Here is a 17,410-nt window from a genome sequence, read left to right on the forward strand (position 1 = left end):
CAAAGATTGCCTGCAGTGATTAAGAAAGATCCAGCACCACTTACGCTCAGCCTTTACCATCCCCCAGATCCACACAGCAGCTGGGGGAAGCTGTCCCAGCCAAGGGCTGCAGAGCCACTCCTGGACACTGGGAATTCCTGCAGGTGCCTCCAGCCACAGGTGAGGCTCCAACCTCGCTGTGAGAGGGCCCAGCTCTGACAGTGCTGAATGAACAAACTGACAGCACTTCTAGTGCAGGAACAGCTGGTTTCATCCTCCTCTTGGGTTCCTCCCAAAGCCTGGCCAGGGCCCCAGGAGGAACCAAGGGAGGTGACTTTGACCATTCAGCCCCAAACAAGGCCATATGGGGCCTTGTCTGATTTTTAAATACAGAAAGGTATAGCCATGTTTTACCAATGAACACATACAGAAATCATACTGCTCATAGTGATTCGTTAATGAGTAGATACAAATATAACATTTGGTGGGAAAATTTATTTAGAGGTCAGCTTTGGCTCAGGGCCTGTTGTTCAGGCCTCAGACAGGGCCTGGTGCTGAGGCCTCAGGACTTCAATTGGTCCTTTAACCTGTAGAGGAACTACAATTCATAATAATGCTTTCAATAACACAGTTTAGATTTAGGCATTAGGCAGAAAGGCATTGTGTCTTGTTCTTCAATTAAGTGCTGTTCAAGTTCATTACTCAGCTAGAATTCACATTCTTTTTAGAACAGCCCTAAATAGTTATTATTCTCTGTTATTTTATCAAATGTCCCTTTTTTCTTGAGACTCTGTGTCTTTTTAGACGTGTCTCAATACTCCATTTCCAGCACAGTGTAATGAATGTACGAGGCCAGATTTCAAAAAAAAAGATGAAAAAGGCTCTCGTTTATTGAAAAACAAGCTGGAAGGAACGGACGGTCCAAGATAAGCTTGGACCCCCTCACAACAGCTCAAAAAAAATAACAACGTGCTGCGAACACGTTGGGTTCTTTTCCAAGTGAACTAATCCCACTGCCCCCGAACCCGCAAGAACCGTGCCCAAACGAAAACCACCCCATTTATAACTCCCTTTGGTCCAGGATTGGTGGGGTTTGGATCCATGCACTGATTGGGGGAATTTAGGCACTCTGATAGGTCTTTAGCAAGGTTCATTCTGGGCCAATCATTTCTTCAGGGCGTCGAATGATTGCTTGGTGCCCTGGCCCAATCACTCCTCGCCTCGTCCACCTCCCGTCTCCACCAAGTCCTGGACACCTTTTCTCCTCACAAAAAACAACTCCCCATTCTTTCCCCAAAACCAATAGGACCAAACTTACAACAGCATGTGTGAGAGAGACAGTCTGGAGTTCCCTCCCTTTGCCTCACGACCGTCTCAAGGACAGACATGGGAAGCCTGAGGACCCTGATGGGAATTGTGGGCTGCCAGTGGTGGATGAAGGCCAAATAATCCTGAGGCCCCTGAGCAGAGTTCTGCCCTGCCAAGTGATTGTTCACAGCTCTGTCTACAATGCCTGCTTCTGGCAGGGCCTGCCAAGGAGGCGACTCACCCTGTACGCTGGCACCTGTTTGGTGACAATAGCTTGACCATTTCCCCACCTCTTGGCCTGGTTGGACTTTGCTAGGGTAACCTTTGGTGGTCCCTCCCCTCACACAAGAGCCATCCTCTGCTTTCCAGCCACCGTGATGAACGGATTGAGATGGGTGAAGCCTCCCTCTCAAGGACTGAGACATGAAATCTCTCTATGGAGAAGCTCCCCTCTGCCAAAGAGGGAGACTGAAACCTCTAACACGGGGGAGGTGTGTGGGGGAGCCAACCTGACCAAAAGTGAGATGTTTGCCTGCAGGTGTGGCCATTGGACCAAGAAGACAATGGTTGTTGCCTACTGCTGAGGACACAGACTGGCTGTACCTTCTTTTCCCCTCAGTGATCAATGGACTTCTTCTTTATTGGATCTGTTCCCCCTCAGTGATTTCAGGAGCTGTTCCCTCCTTAGGAATGGACTATACTAGAACCTTGAGTTAACCAGGTGTTCTGAGATTCTTCCTCACATGACAAAAGGGATGTATTAGCCGGACCATGAGGATTTTGTCTCTCTGTTGCTAGCAATATTCTGCCTCCTCTCTCTCTCTCTCTTTATCTCTCTCTCTATCCTTTATCTCCTTTCTAATCCTTCTATTGCATTTGCTGCGGGCACTCAATAAAAGGTGCATTTGTGTTGATGAATGCTGAAATCCCCTCGGTGTTGTTTGTGCACTCTGAGATCAGTTAATGAACCATCACGAGCCCCGCTTGTATGAGCGGATGGTGACAGCGTGTCACTGCAGCCCTGTGTGCCTTGGCAGCCCTTGGGAAGTGTATGGGACACAGAGCATGCCCACTGTCTGCATTTTCCGTAAATCCCGTGCATTTCCCTGTCTCCTTGGGATGTTCCCTGTGGCACAGTGAGGTTACAGGGCTATGGGCAGAGAAGAAACCTGAAAGGCTTTCCTGGAGAAATGTCCTGGTCTTTCCAGCACCACTGGAGGCTATTTCCTCTTCTCCAAGCCTTTCCCTTGCTAGTAAAGACAGAGAAAATGGAGCTAAGTTAATCTTTCTGTAACTTGTTGTTTGGAACTTCTTCAGCACACTAACTCAATGTTGTATTAATGCTGTCTTTGCAATCCTGGATTGAAACTTCACAGGGATTTCTAGATGAATGATAGAAGTACGATGATGACATAATCTATTAAAATCAACTATGCCTGAAAGGACTCCAGTTCTTTCTGAGGGAGATTGACATAATTGTGTATACCCCCATGATGTGAAGACTGCGGCATGAATTCCATGGTTAGAGATGAACAGCTCCTCATGTTTTGAGGGTGCTGGAGGATGTTTAGATTTGTAAGAACTTTATTCTTTTTTATACTCTAAGGACTTGCAGAAATCTGCTGGGATTATAGTCTGACAACATTCTGATTTCTCTTAATGGTGTTTTAAAGATCTGCAAAGATTATGGCAAAATGCTTCTATTTCTAACCTTACCTTCTAGTTTTTCTATTTGGAGTGAATTGTGGTAGATCATAGTTTGAATGTGCAGTATGTGAAAGAATTAACTTCTTTTTCTCTCACATGGTTCACTAAAGAGATTCCTGTTATAGCTGATCCACAAGTTCTGTAGAGCATTTCAAAATGACTGCATGGGACATAAAACTGTCTATAAATTAAGAAGCAATATTTCTGTATTGACAGAGGCCCTTATGTTTTCCAAGTAATTCCTAAAAAATGGTAAGTCATGGTTTGTGAAGATTTTAGAATGATTTTCTGGAATTTAGATGGAGTCATGGGGTGAGATGCCCATCCATGCACTCTAAATGCATTTTTCAAGCCCTAAAAAGAAAGCCATTGTAGAATGGAGTTCAAACAGCCCCCACTGGAGGGCGGCGCTGGCTGCCAGAATCACTGTCAGTGCTTGTGAACCCCGAGGGTTTCTGCAGCCCGGGCTCTGCAAAGCCTGGGGCTGACAGATGCAGGCAGACGCCCCACATGCTTAGACCTCAGAGATAAGGATTGCTTTTCTTCCACTACAGGAGGAACTTCCCTGGGAGTCTTGTCTTTGTTCACGGCAGTATCCAAAAGATTGTTGGGAAATGTGGCTGTGTGAGTCACCACAGGCAGGCAGCTGGAGCAACCACAAAACCAAGAGGAACTTTATTTCAGTACGGCGCTAAGCTGTTCCTACATCATGAAATGATGTAGAAAAGGGAGATGTTCTTTCCTGTCATCACAATTGTTTTGGGATACTACTATTATAAATTACTACTCAAATTCAATTATTAATTAAATTTATTAAGTTATCAAAGTATAAATTTGGAATAAACCAGAAGCTAAAATTGACTCTAAGCCGGATGATCAGAGTTGGGGAGATTTAAGATTTGGCTCTTTTGCACCAAAGTCCCCATGGGTTTCCAAAGAGCATTTCTCAGAGGGTTCCTTTTATACAGTTCTTTGTGCCCTGGAAGGGTTTCTTCTTTAGCATATTATCACGGTTTCTGGAACTGGTGGATAATTCCTGGAATCCTGTCAGGTAAAAAACTTTCTGGGGAAAACTTCTGATGATGCTTATCAATATGCCTCCTGCTGGAATCTGGTCAAAGGAAAAATCCCTTGGAATATACACTGGAGTATATGTCTCTGTAGACAGTGTCTCCCTGATGTTTGAATTTCTATCACTTTATTTGTGGTTGCTGGTGATGCTTACCAAAATGCCTCCTGTCAGAGGAGAGAAATCCCCTGGAATGTACATTTCTGGGGACAGCTGCCTTCCTGTTTGAATCTCTATCATTTAGTCTGTTCACTGCCTTTTTGGCCACTGGTTTTAGTACACATAACGCTGTGGGGTTTTTTATTTTATTTCATTAACCACCAGTTATTTTATAGTGAATATTACACCATCCTTCTCTCCACAGTTTTATCTTAATGGCTGATACCACAGCCCATCCCTTCTTTTGCAAGATAGAAAAGCATTACCCTCAAAAACCACAAGGATTTCCAAAAGTAACCAAAAGAACATACAACTGTATTTAAAACAAAACAAAACAAAACAAACAAACAAACAAAAAAGCAGGTGTTTTGCATTGAACAATAAATAAAACAAAAGTGTTTGTAAGGTTTCGATAGATTAGAGAACTTGGAACTATTTACATCCTGGAGACCCAGTTAAGGCACTTGGTTCCAGTCTGGGTCACTGTAAATTCTGACTCATTCCATGGATGAGGTCAGGCTCGTTCTTGGTCCCCTCACTGGGCTTTGTTCAGCAGCAAACTCTGGAACAAAAGGAGCAAGAGAGAAAATATTTGGTTGCATTCATCCAACAGGCACACCTGGCAGAACACAATCAATGACTGGAGTGACTTTACTACAAGAGGAACTGCAAGACTTTTTGACTTTCAGCAGCTGCCTCTTTCTGCAGAGGATTTTTACAGCCTGCCAGCCACTCAGCTAGTCACATCGTGTTTATTTTCTTTTGCAAGTTTGCCAGCAGATCATGGCAATGCATCCCTTTGCCCAGAGGGGCCCACAAACCCTGGTGTTTTATGGAAAATGGCACTGCAAAGGCCCCACGGGATGGCAGGTTACAGCTTTTCAGTATTCCCCACTGCTTGTACCACAGGACAATGCAACATTTGTAATGATTAAAGTGTACAATCAAAAACGGATCAGCAGCTCTAGGAATTCCTTCTGGCCAATACTGATCAAAGGCCCAGCAAGGAGTCGAAATTCAAGTGCTGTTCAGCTGTAGCCAAGCTACTCAGCAAGTGCTTCCCTGAGAGGGCAGCTCTGCCCCATCCCTCCCTCTCTCTTTGCTCCCAAAAGAAGTGCTCACGAGGAAGCAGAGGCCAGGGTGGCTGCAGGGCCAGCCCTGGCTGCTGTCCTCAGAAACTACAGGCAGGGCTGCAAAACAAACACTTACTGTCCTAACTTCAGGTGTTCTTGTCTTGGCTTCATGTGGCACAGAAGTCACTGGAAAAGGATTCTTCTCATGCCCTGCAGATCCCTGAAAAACCACTGAGAGAAAGCTGCTCAGAGAGAGATGCCTAAAGCAATTGCAAAGCCAGGCTTTCCTAAATTTCCAGAGAAAATGTCCATTTCTCCCAGGCATAGTCTATGCACCAGGCTCTCCCCCTCTTGCCTTCTTTCCCAGCAATCCCTCCAGTAACTGAAATGCCACCTTGGCTTCTCACCTGGCAGCTCACAATGCTTTGCACCATTCAACTTTTCCCAAGCACAGAGAAATTCAGCAGCAGATTTTCTTGCTCAATAGCTGGGAGTGCAGTGAGGGCTGGAAGCAGGAAAATGATCAGGAAAAAGCAAGCAGTTAGAAGGCAGCTAATGCACTGTGCACAGTCTGGCCTAAGATAGAACACTGACACATACTCCCTCACCCCCAAATATCATAGACCCCACACCCCGAGCCATCATTAAACTGCCAAATTTTTTATAAACAGCCAGGAAAATCTAATTTTTAACCTATAAATGCAATAATTTTCTCTACATGATATAAAATCGAAGGCCCAGGCTGCAGTCCTTTTCTTTTTATAAACACACTCCTTTTTATACACACACTCCTTTTAGTTGCAGTCGCCTACAGTCAGAAATGGTCACTTATCTGAGAGGATGTTTCTGCAGTGCATCACACAGCACACCTGGGTTGCAGGAATACTCCCACCAGCTCTCCTGGATACCAATGGTGATGGCCTGGGATTTCTCCTCGGGGTCTTCCTCCACTTTCCTGTGCTTGGCTAAGAATCCATCCTGCTTCCTGGCAGGGTTATCCACGGCAGGCAGCTCCAGGTTGTCAGTCACAGCTCTGGGTCTCTTTTGGGTCATCATGGTCAAATTTGGTGCACGTTGTGCAGCAGTCATGGCTGGCAGTGGTGGCAGCAACACATTTGCCCTCTCAGTTTGGAATGAGTCTTCTGAGGCTCTGGACAAGAGAAGCAAATTCATGACTCTGATGTACATAGAATGTAGGCATTTCTTAAAAGCTTGGCTACATCCTGCCATTCATGGTGCTGTGTCAACAAGGCAACAATTTCAAAGACGAGAAGCTTCAAGTAAAAGGCAGTCTGAATTGGCAGAGACTTTCACATTCAATAACAGAGTGGCCTAGCACATCTCTGATCATCTGAAATCAGGAGATCCATGGAATTCTGGCAACAAGAAGCAGCACCAAGTAGCTCTCAACTTTGTTTCACCACTGCTCATTTTCACCATTTGTAGTCAGCTTTGCAAAGTTTCCAAAAAAAAAACTAAGCAGAAATTCCCAGCTCATGGAGTGCAGCATCAGAAGAGCAGGAAATGAAGTTAAACGCAGTGAGAAGGCTCAGGTGTAAGGCTGCACTTCTTGCCTGACTCTGCTGTGCATGGCACAGTCCTCTCACCTCTTTCAGCAGCCACTTTTCCCGTGCTTTTGTCCCTACTCACTGCAGACGTGCTCTCCAGCTGCTCTGCCTTGGCTCAGCTGATGCTGCACCAAGGACCATTTGACACAGAGCACAGCACCATCCCCGACCTGCTCCAGAGCCCTCTCTGCCCAAAACCACCTCCCACCCTTGCCACTCCAAAAGCCAGCACATGACTAAGACAGCTGCTCATTTTCCCTGAGGGAAAGGGAGGAAGGAATTCCAGAATCAAAGCTCTTCCATTCCTAATGCCACTGGAACAGCCCTTCTCACAGCCAATCATCAGCCCCGACACCTCTGTGCTTTCAGAGAATGTCAGAAGGGAAAGGCTCCCTACCCTGACCCACCTACACCTTCAGAGCTGCTTTCTGCACTGGGTGCTGCGGTGGGAATTCTTAAAAGCACAGAGTTTTAGGAAAGCTACAAAAATCAAACCTCAGAGACAAAAAAACCACAATGAGAGCTAAGCAATGGCCCTAAGATTTATCAACAGAAAAATTACAGAAGAAGTAGAAAACTAAGACAAATCAAACAATGCTCTGTATATCAACACTTGTCCCTAAGCTACAGAAAAGTATATCTAGCAAGATATTAAGAAATGCTAAGCTTAATTATAGAGCTCTGTGTATTGTCCTTTAAAGCTTACAAACAATATTATACTCAAAAGAAGCAAACATTGTTTTAACAAAAAATACATGTACATATAGTAGTCAGATAGAACTACTGTCAAGATGCTTTTGCTTTGTGTGATTAGTCAAAAAAACTTTTAAACTAAGTTGTAACATTAAGTTCTTTTTCTGCTACCAAAAATGTAAACTTCTTCTCATTGTCATAACCATGGAATAAGACTGATGCTAAAAAATAAACAACTTAAGACATGCTCCAACATGAGAACAACAATCCCATCCCATTCATCATTACTACATAAAGCCCCAACCAACAGCAGCTTCCAGCATGCAAAGGCCAATCTGCAGCAGCTGAAGTTGCAGAAGGCACAACATGTTAGAAGCAAACTCTGGAGTGTCTGGACAGGAGATCCAGTTCTTCATGCTACCCTTCTGAAGAGAGACTTAGATTTGCACATCTTTCTTACATCCCATCACTGCATACTCACTTCAGTTGATTGGAGCCTTTGTTGGCTGAAAGCCAAAATTATTTGGTTGGGAATGTTTTGTCTCATTCCTTTTTCTTCCTGGGAGTGTCCCCTTTGTCTTCCTTCTAGTAGGAAGAATAAAGAAAGGGAAAAAATTGACTCAGGTCATAAAAGTTTACCTAAAGTACAGACCAATACAGCTCACTTTGATAGATTCTGGCTGAAAACATTAAAAATAGCACACTGGAACTCCCTTGAGAGGAGAAGCATCATGGCTCCACTGCCAACCTATGAAGGGGAAACTCCACATGGGTTTTTCAAGAACCATCTTGCTCATTGTCCAAACCCACTTGCCTTGGCCCCTCTCACCTTCTTCTTTCCAGGGGACTCCTCAGGACTCCGCATGGCTTTCCTCTTCAAGTCTGCCTTCCTCAAAGGCAAGAACAACTTCTTCTCCCCAGGAGGCAAGGGCACTTTCTCCCTGTGCCATTCCCCAGGCCTGTGGCTACTGGGGATGAGGGCATCACATTCCTGAGCATGTCTCAGGAGCCTGGCATCCAAAAAGCCTTTGGCCTTGGCCTGCTGGGAGCCCTTGTCCTTTCTCTCCTCAGAGGGCTTGTGAAGTGCCGGCTGCAGGGCTTTTTTGGTGGTGGAGTTTAGCTCCTCTGTTTTCTTGTCTCGGGGCTTGTGCTTGCAAGACTGGTCTCTGACCTCCAAAGGACCAGGCTCACTCTCCAGTTTCAGGACTTTTTTCCATTTGTCATGCACCAGGGGCTTGCTGGGCCTTTTGATACCCACAGTCTTCCTGGCCAAGGCCTCCTTGGTGTGCACAAGAGGCTTCAGAGAGCTGAGTGTGCTCATAACGTGAGATTCCAGAGGAGCCTGAGTCACTTGGCCAGAGGTCTTGTGAAAATGCTTGGTGGTTTGGCCAGAGGTCTTGTGAGTGTCCTCGGCCACTTGGCCACAGCTCTTGGGAGGAGGCTCCCTTGCCTTGGAGTGGTGCTGGCAGGAAGTGCTGCTGATGCCCTGCTCCTGCCTCACACCCTCCTCACGTCCATTCCCACGGGCAATTTCCCTGGGACCCTCTCTTGGCATCAATCCTTGCTTTCTCTGGGTCACCAGGTTGTCAAGGCGCCACTTTTTAGCAGTTGGTGGCTCAGGCTGCCAACAAAAGAGAAAAGAAGGATTCAAGACTGGTGCCTTTTTTGACTCTTTCTGTCCTAGCACAGCTCACCAGGGCCCAGGGACTCTTGCCCAGAGGTCTGGGCATCAAGTCTGGCCTTTGGCCTGTGAAGAAATGACTCTAAACTAACCAGCAACAAACTTGCTCCTTGAGCACCATGCATGGATATCTGAGGAATACAAAACCATAAACCAGTCAGTGGCAAATACCTAAGCCTTCATTGCAGTGAGAGGGGTCTTACAAATCAGTATTTCCAGGGCAAATCTGGCAGAATTTGGTAACAGAGTACAACATGTGCTTCCTTCCTAAGACATGACACTGCAGTGGGCAAGGGGCTGTGGAAGCAGCCTCTCCATGGTCCCTGAATTCACCTCACACACTGGCAGGTCCAGCACCCTTGGAAGGTTGTCCTCCTCACTGTCACTGCAGCTGATCTCTCTGTCACACACTGAGGAGCTGTGGCACTCCCTGGTGCTCCCTGACTCCGAGCTGCTGGGCTGTGCTGCTGCCACCCTCCTGTGCTGGGACTGGAGAGCTCTGCAAGGCCACCAGGAGACAAAATTAGGAAGCAGCAGGGGGAAAGGTTACTTACATATTCCACTGACATAGAAGCATTCAATCCTAAAACTGAACCCTGTGTTTGGGCACTGAGAGCAGAGGGGAGAAGGCCAGAGGAATACATTGCCTTGCTCAAAATACAAAGTACCAGAATGAAAAAATGCTTGCAAATTATCAAATCTCAAACTCACACCCATTCAGACAAACACACAATTCCCATAGCTTATAGAAATTTTATCTCCATCCCACTCTGCATGTAGCTGTATTATAAGCATATAAAGTGAGATTCCTAGAATGTTCATGTGAAATACTATATTTCTTTGTGTTTCTTTTGAAATAAAAGAACTACAACACATTTTTGAAAACCTCTACTTGGGCAATTGAAGAAAGTTTTACAACAAAGGAACTTGAAAATGTCATCAGTAGATCTACACAGTTTAGGTAGCTGTAGCATTACTTGTCCTGCCAGGCACCAAAACCATAGCTAGGAATGATCCGATTCAGCTGGTATCCCTTGGCATTTATGTCAGCCTCAGCATTATCACTCGGCTGATGAATACCAAGTGGGACAAGATGTTAAGCACCACAGAGCTTAAAGGAAGACAAAAACTTCAGTCTGGTACACAAAGACTTAAGAGGTTTTTTTCTTCTCTTTTGTTATGTTTTGCTTTTTATCACAGCCAGTGTAGTCATGACATGGTTTAGAGCACTTGGCATTGCTGGATTAACAATAGGACTTGATGACCTTCAAGTCCTTTTCACACCTTAACAATTTCAGTGAGTCCATCATAAAACAACACTTTTTTTGTTGGTGAAAATTCCCTGCAATCAAGTTTGCTGAGAAAAATTTACTAATAACCCAAATTGTTGTGCATTCCAAGTTCTTCAAAGTAACTGCCCAGCAGAGATGAGAACAGGGCCTAGTTACTTACAATGCTCGTGGCTGAGAACTCAGCAATGTTTCTGAAGCTGTGCCAGCCTGCTCTGGAAAGCAGAAATGAAAACGTTGCATTTTATGCCTCCCTCAGAGCGTATATTACCCTGTGGTCTCTCAGCACCAGATTAGAGAGTCACTTTCTTCTAGGGAGGGCTTTGCCACCAAGATTGTTCATCACTCCAGACGGGAGTTTCCTAACTCAATATTGCTTGTCCTCTGCTGAACTGCTGCCTTGAGCTCAAGGTAATGAATGGTCAGAGTTTCCTAAGCCATTCCTAAATCCATCCCTGTTCAGCAAAGCAGAGGAAATCACCCTGCTTCATCAGTAGGAATACTTGATGGTCTCTGCTACAGAGAACACACAAAATTACCTGACAGCACACAAACAACTGTGTTTACTTTGCACGTCTACTTACTCTGCTTCTGTGCTGCAGATCCATCAGGTTGGGATTCCTAGAATAAAAGGACAAAGGAGCTTAGCATGGAGTTAAACAGCACATCTACTGACATCAAAACTGTGTTAATGGCACCTTATGGGCATGTGCATTTTTGAATAAATCCTCTGAAAACACTCTAAGAGCTGCCAAAGAACTGAGCTGAATTTCTGCTCAGCAGAAAGGTCTCTTGTCATTTCTCAGAAGGCCTGGCATAAATGGGCTGGGTCACCTTTGTTGCCAATGGAAGTTTGGAAGTCTCTGCTCTTGGAGGCGTCTGGAGATGGGACAGGAGAGCTGGCAGTGAGCTGCTCATTTCCTGGCAAGAGAGGGAGAGAAGCAGCTCTCAAAATGGATTTTGCCCCCACCCAGTTTGTTAATGTATGTGAAACATTAGCAAGCACAGAGATCTTCTATTTAAGAGCACTTACCCTGAAAATTTCTTCAATTGATGGCACATCAGAGGGCTTCTTGGCCTGAAACAAGAACGAGGGAAACAGCAGGAGTTTGTTTGGGTTTGTTATTAATTGGCAGGAACTTAGCAAACCTTTGCTTACCAACAGCTCCATAAATGTGTTGCAGATGTGCAAGAGTAAGAATGAAAAAGGCTGATCTAAAGGAGAGTTAACAACAGAGACCAGGCATGGACAGAGCTGAACCCAGCAATGTCAACTCCTCTTACTCTTCCTGCTCTGAGATGTGTGTCTTCCCTTTGCAATCTGGCAATCAGGGGGCACTGCTTCCATCTCTAAACTACTGCTCCTCCTCCTACTGCTCTTTATTACTATTACTAATTTTTTAAAGGATTATAATTGTTTTAGTTATTATCATTATCATCATCATCACTACCATATCCTTATTATCTGTAATTTTAAAATAAAGTATGTTTTTGTAATCTGCTCCCTTTATGAAACTGCACTTTCCCTAAGCTGCTGTTGAAGCAGTTGATCCTTGCCTGCAAAGGCACAGGCTGCATGTAAGACTTGTGCATAAAACCTCAGTAGTTTAAAAAAACATTAGAGCAGTTAGAAAAAATAATTGCCAATTCTTCTAAGACAGTTCACAAGAGACAAGAATATTTGTCATTTAGACATATAAAATCAGAGTCCTTCTTTCACTGAAGTTAACAAAAAACCAAACCAAAACCACCTGGGTATAATGCAGCCCCACACAAGGTACAGCTGCTGCTTGGTTTCTAACTCTCAACACTGTTTATGGTCAGGGAACTCAGGCAGGTCTCCAGGCAGGCTCCTTCTGCCAAGACTGGACTTCTGCTCAGCAGCAAGATCTCTTGTCATTTATTGGAAGCCCCGTAATAAGTGGGCTGGGTTACCTTTGCCTGCACAGGAAATTTGGAAGTCTCTGTTCTCTCGGGTGACTGAAGGGATGGCAGGAGAGGGGACAGGGGGCTGCACATTTCCTGCAAAGAGAGGCAGAGAAGCAGCTCTCAGGAGTTTTCCTCAGGGACACAGAGGGAGTTTCACCCTTCCCAGAGTCAGAGGGATCCACCTCCCCATGGATCTGTACAGGCTTTCCCATGGAGATCTGCTACTGAAGAGTACCCACCTTCAATATTCCTTCAATGGACTGCACAGCAGTGTGCACCATGGGCTGGAACAAGAAAGAGGGAAGCACTGTCAGTTTGTTTGGGGATTTTCCTCATTGATAGCAAACAAGCAAGCACTCAGTCAACATTTCCTGACCAGCAGCTCTAAAAATGTCATGCAAGTCCATCCATCATGAAATGCTAGTAAGGAATAACAGTTTCATCTGAAGGGCACTGAGGAAAAGAGACCAGGCACAGCAAGAGCTGAAACCACCAGTCACCTCCTGCATGATCAAGGTCTGGCTTCCCTGGCAGTCAGGAAACACCCTTTCCATTGCTGACTTTTTATTCATCTTATTAAGAATGTATGTTTCTGTCGTGTTCTCCGTTTATTGAATATCACTTCCTGTAGTTGCTAGTGTAGCAGCTAAGCTCTGCCTTCAAAGGCATAGGCTGCCTCTGCATGTGAAAGAGTTGAGCAAAAAGTTTCATTAGTTAAGAAAAACAGTTAGAAAATATGGTTTTCAATTCCAGAGAAATTTCCAGTTCAGTTCTAGAGAAGGAGTAATATTTGTCATTCACCCAAATAATACGGGACTCATTTTTCTGAAATAAACAACAAAACAAAAAAACCCCAACCAAACAAACCCCAAAACCAAACGACTTTGATTGAAATGCAACCCTTGTAAGGTGCAGTTGGTGCTTGGCTTCCAGTTCAGAACACTCTTCCTACTCAGGTAACTCGGGCTGGCTCTAGGCTGGCTCCTCATGCCAAGATTGAGCTTTTGCTTGGCAAAGCAATTGACCATCATCACTTGGCCACCTGCAAAGGCATCCCACTACTTCTTACACACAGCACTTGAACACAGAAAAGGGTTCAGCCTTACAGGCACAGGAGCTTTTCTGAAGGACTAAAGCAGAGACCACAAACTTCACACTAAGCCCAGCTCATGGACCAGCTCTGCAAGGTTGCTTTGATTCTGGTGAGCATTTCTGGCACAAGGAAAGCAGCCACACATGGAGCACATGCAAGATAGAGCAGACTACTCGTCTGTTTTCAGCCAGCTTCAAGGGAGAAATCTTCCTATTTCCTGAGAACAGCAGTGACTTTAAGTTGTCCTCAAATTCTGCTTCTCGCCTCCAGACTTTGTAAACTGCAGAGGAACACAGCTTGACTTGCCCTTTTTATTGTTTGGTTGGGATTGTTTTGACTCTCCTTTTTCAACACACTCCACGGAAGATGTCATATTCCTGTTCCTTTCTGCACACTGACACTCCCTAATTCTTGGCCCTGCCATGAAGCCTCTGACACATCCCAGTCTGTCAGTGCAGGCAATACCAGGCTCCCGCTGGGGCTGAGGGGCTCCTAAAGACATGAACAAGGAGGTTGGCTTTACAAACAGCTTTGTTCATGTGCTGGGAGAAGAGGTGAAACCTGGCACTGGAGCACAAGAGATACATCTGAGCTTCATTGATGCACTATTTTCAAGGCTTCTCACAGCTCCTTTGGAAAGATGCCTTCAAGAGACTGGGGCGATGTAGGAAGCGAAGGTTCTGCTTTGGGCAAGAGGAGAAAGAGCTGTTCAGTGTCTCTGTGAAGGCAAAGTGAGTCCCTGCATGGTTATCCCCTGTGGATTAAGTCACCCTGCACTGCATTCTGCTTGTCTGTTCCAGCTGGAAGCCTCAAGGTTTCAGTGCTGCCAGGAAAAGAAGCCATCAAGAAGGAATTCCCAGCTGCAGGTGACATGTGCCTTAGACGCTGAATGAGCCAAACTCCTGGCCTGGAGGAAATGGCTTTCTGAAGGGATGTCCAGGGATTTGCCAGGAAAAATCCTATTTGGCGTGTGGCTGTTCAGTATAACTGAGGCCAAAGACTTTAATTCCAGTGGATTTCAAAGCAGGAGGAGGGAAGAACAGCAGAGTTTCTTCTGCTCTAGACCTCTTCACTGTCAGGTTCCTTGCAGGGCACGAGTCTCCCCACAGCTCTTGTTTCACCCAAAACAGCAGGGAGGGGTGACCTTTCATCCCAAGACCCCTTGATCAGCCTTGCCAAGATCCTTTCTCTGGCTGAATCTTTCTCCTGCATGCAGCACAGCTCACGGGATATTTCCTGAGAGCCAAGGAGCCCAGCCCTGTTGCCCAATCACCTCTCCCATGTTGAACACCCAGCACACAGGCCAGAGATGCAGGGCTGCAGCCTCACTGTTTCTTCCTCCTCCTCCCTCTCCAGGCTTCAGCACTGCAGGGCTGTATGATCAAAGACAGGTTCATCTTTCCGACAAAGTCGAAGGAAGGAAATAGGATATCAACAGAACTGAAACAAGCAGAAAATGAAAGATGGGACTTTTCCCTTACAGAGCCATTGTCCAAAACAACCGTGAAGAGAAACCAGTGACTCAGGGGCCAAAGTCAGAGATCCCTGCTGCAGACGAAGATCATTCAGCATATTCACTCCAAGTCTCATCTCTCAGCTCCTAAATTGACTCCTCCTGGAGTGAAAACTCCAGAAGGGCTAGACAATGATGCCAAAGGACAAGTGGGAACACTGCCAGGTTTAGCACTGAAGTCCAGGAAGGGTTTATAAAGGAGAAAATCTAGAAAGGAAGCAGAGGGCAAGAAATGTCTGATGCTGCTGCAGAGGTCTCAAGGGGACACCTGAAGAGTGACAGTATTTAAGGTCTCCTGTCCTGACTGCCCGCAGACAGCAGAGAGGGTGAGTCAAGGGCCTGTGGGAGCAGACTCTACATTTGATTTGCATTCACCTCAGGTGCTGGTGCTCTTGGAAGTGCAGACACTGAGGAGCTGTGGCACTCCCTGGTGCTCCCTGACTCCGAGCTGCTGGGCTGTGCTGCTGCCACCCTCTTGTGCTGGGACTGGAGAGCTCTGCAAGGCCACCAGGAGACAAAATTAGGAAGCAGCAGGGGGGAAGGTTACTTACTTATTCCATTGACATGGCAGCATTCAAAACTAAAACTGAGCCCTGTGTTTGGGCACTCAGAGCAGAGGGATGAAGGCCAGAGGAATACATCGCCACGCTCCAAAAATAAAGCATATATGAAAAACCACTCTGGGAATAATAAAACCTCCAACACCCACCCAGCCAGACAAGAATGTAAACAGATTTCACTGCTACATTGTGAAGCTGCATTCAGCCAACTCAAGTTGATAAAAACTACCAAAACGGCCCAGTGCCTTTCTGAAAGCCCCAACCCCCAAAAGAAACACTTCCAATAGAGGGTAGCAAATATCAGGATGGATTCTTGGTCAATACAAAACCAGAGGATCTACAGACACACTGGGGGTGAGGAGGAGAATAGAATGGAGCACCAGGGGAAATACAAGTCTGGTTCATAGGCCAACTCCAGCATGCCTGGATTGTTCATTTCTAATGGCACCCTTCCTGAAACCCTCACAAGAATAAAACCAATTAACAACAGCAGCCCTGAGCAGCATCAAACCAAAGGCTGCAGCTTCAAGGGAAACCAGGAAGCCCTTCCCTCTCCCCCTCAAATGAAAAGTGGTTTGTTTGTTCTAGAGGGTAGTATGGGAACACAACTGTACCTTGGAGGAGCCAGTGAAGAAGATGGCTTTTCCACAACCTGTTTTGGTCACAAAAACAAAGAGAAGAGGAGGAAGCAAGGTTAGCTGAGGGAACTCAGCCCAGTGCAACAAGTGGGGATGATTTCAAGGCATGTCTGTGTGCCTGGCGTAGGCACCACCTAAAAGCCACTTGGTCAGCAGCACTCTCAGCACTCCCACTTCTGGCTAACACTCTCAGATAATGCTTGTGCTGACAATCAAGATAAAATGGGCTTTGTGCTTCCACACAAATGACATGCTTCAAGTGTTCCTGAAAAACATCACATTGCAGATCACAACTGAAACACAAGTAGGAGTCCCTGAACCATTTTCCATTCCTCTGCCTCCTCTGGCTCAAACGTGTTACAGCTCTACCCATACAGAGCCTACTGAAAACAATGGAAAAGAGGCAAGAGAAGTTTGCTGCCACATTGGCCCACTCAGAAACACTCTGAGGCACAATGGCATCTGGTTCTCAGGAACGCATGGGGCTGGATGCCCTTTGTTTCCCAAATGGAAATTTGGAAGCCCAGACACGAGGCAGCAGGTCCAGAGCCTTTGGACAAGGGGAGCTCATGAAAGGCAACCCCCAGCTTGAGGGAGGAGCAGCTCTGCCTGCCTGGCATGAGTTGTCAGTCTGGTCCTTGAACTGCTCTAGGCAGCATTACGCTCACAGACTGAGAGGAAGGCTGATCTTACAACTCCAGCTTTTATCCCTACTTCTCCCCAGCCCAGCCCAAAACACACTTTCAGGGAGGGCAACGTCTGCTGCATCAGCAGGAGCTGAACAATGTATTTTTTCCCCAACCATTTCTTTCATGTATGCAAAACATGAGCAAATACAGAGATCTATTATGGAAGAGACCAAACTTCAACGTTTTTGCAGTGGATGGCACATCAATGGGCTTCTTTTTCTGAAACAAGAATGAGGGAGGCAGGAGGAGTTTGTTTGGCTTTTTTACTAATTGACATGGACACAGCAGCATTTGGTTACCAACAATTCTAGAAATGGCATGCAATTCCATTCATAATCCAGTGCTACTGAGGATCAAAAGGCCCATCTGAAAGGGGAACTGAGAATGGAGGCCAAGTGGAAAAGCAGCTGAAATTCCCAAAGTCATCTCTTCTGCCACTGAGGAAAAAAGGAAATCCCTTTG

The 17,410-nt window shown here is 45.8% G+C and overlaps 1 protein-coding gene and 2 long non-coding RNA genes across 3 annotated transcripts in view; 1 reads left to right on the forward strand and 2 right to left on the reverse strand.

The window, feature by feature from the left end:
* Positions 1-17,410, forward strand: part of LOC135284517 (zinc finger protein 271-like) — a 523,404-nt gene that overhangs the window by 385,852 nt on the left and 120,142 nt on the right. The window lies entirely within an intron of this gene.
* LOC135284612 (uncharacterized) lies at positions 4,286-8,058 on the reverse strand. Its single transcript, XR_010349875.1, has 4 exons — positions 8,038-8,058; positions 5,703-6,445; positions 5,432-5,526; positions 4,286-4,784 (listed from the first exon to the last, which is right to left on the reverse strand). It is a non-coding gene; the product is annotated as an uncharacterized LOC135284612 (long non-coding RNA).
* LOC135284626 (uncharacterized) lies at positions 11,915-15,544 on the reverse strand. Its single transcript, XR_010349890.1, has 3 exons — positions 15,437-15,544; positions 12,695-12,739; positions 11,915-12,548 (listed from the first exon to the last, which is right to left on the reverse strand). It is a non-coding gene; the product is annotated as an uncharacterized LOC135284626 (long non-coding RNA).

Source organism: Passer domesticus, chromosome 21, assembly GCF_036417665.1.
Source record: "Passer domesticus isolate bPasDom1 chromosome 21, bPasDom1.hap1, whole genome shotgun sequence".
Classification (NCBI taxonomy): Eukaryota; Metazoa; Chordata; class Aves; order Passeriformes; family Passeridae; genus Passer; species Passer domesticus.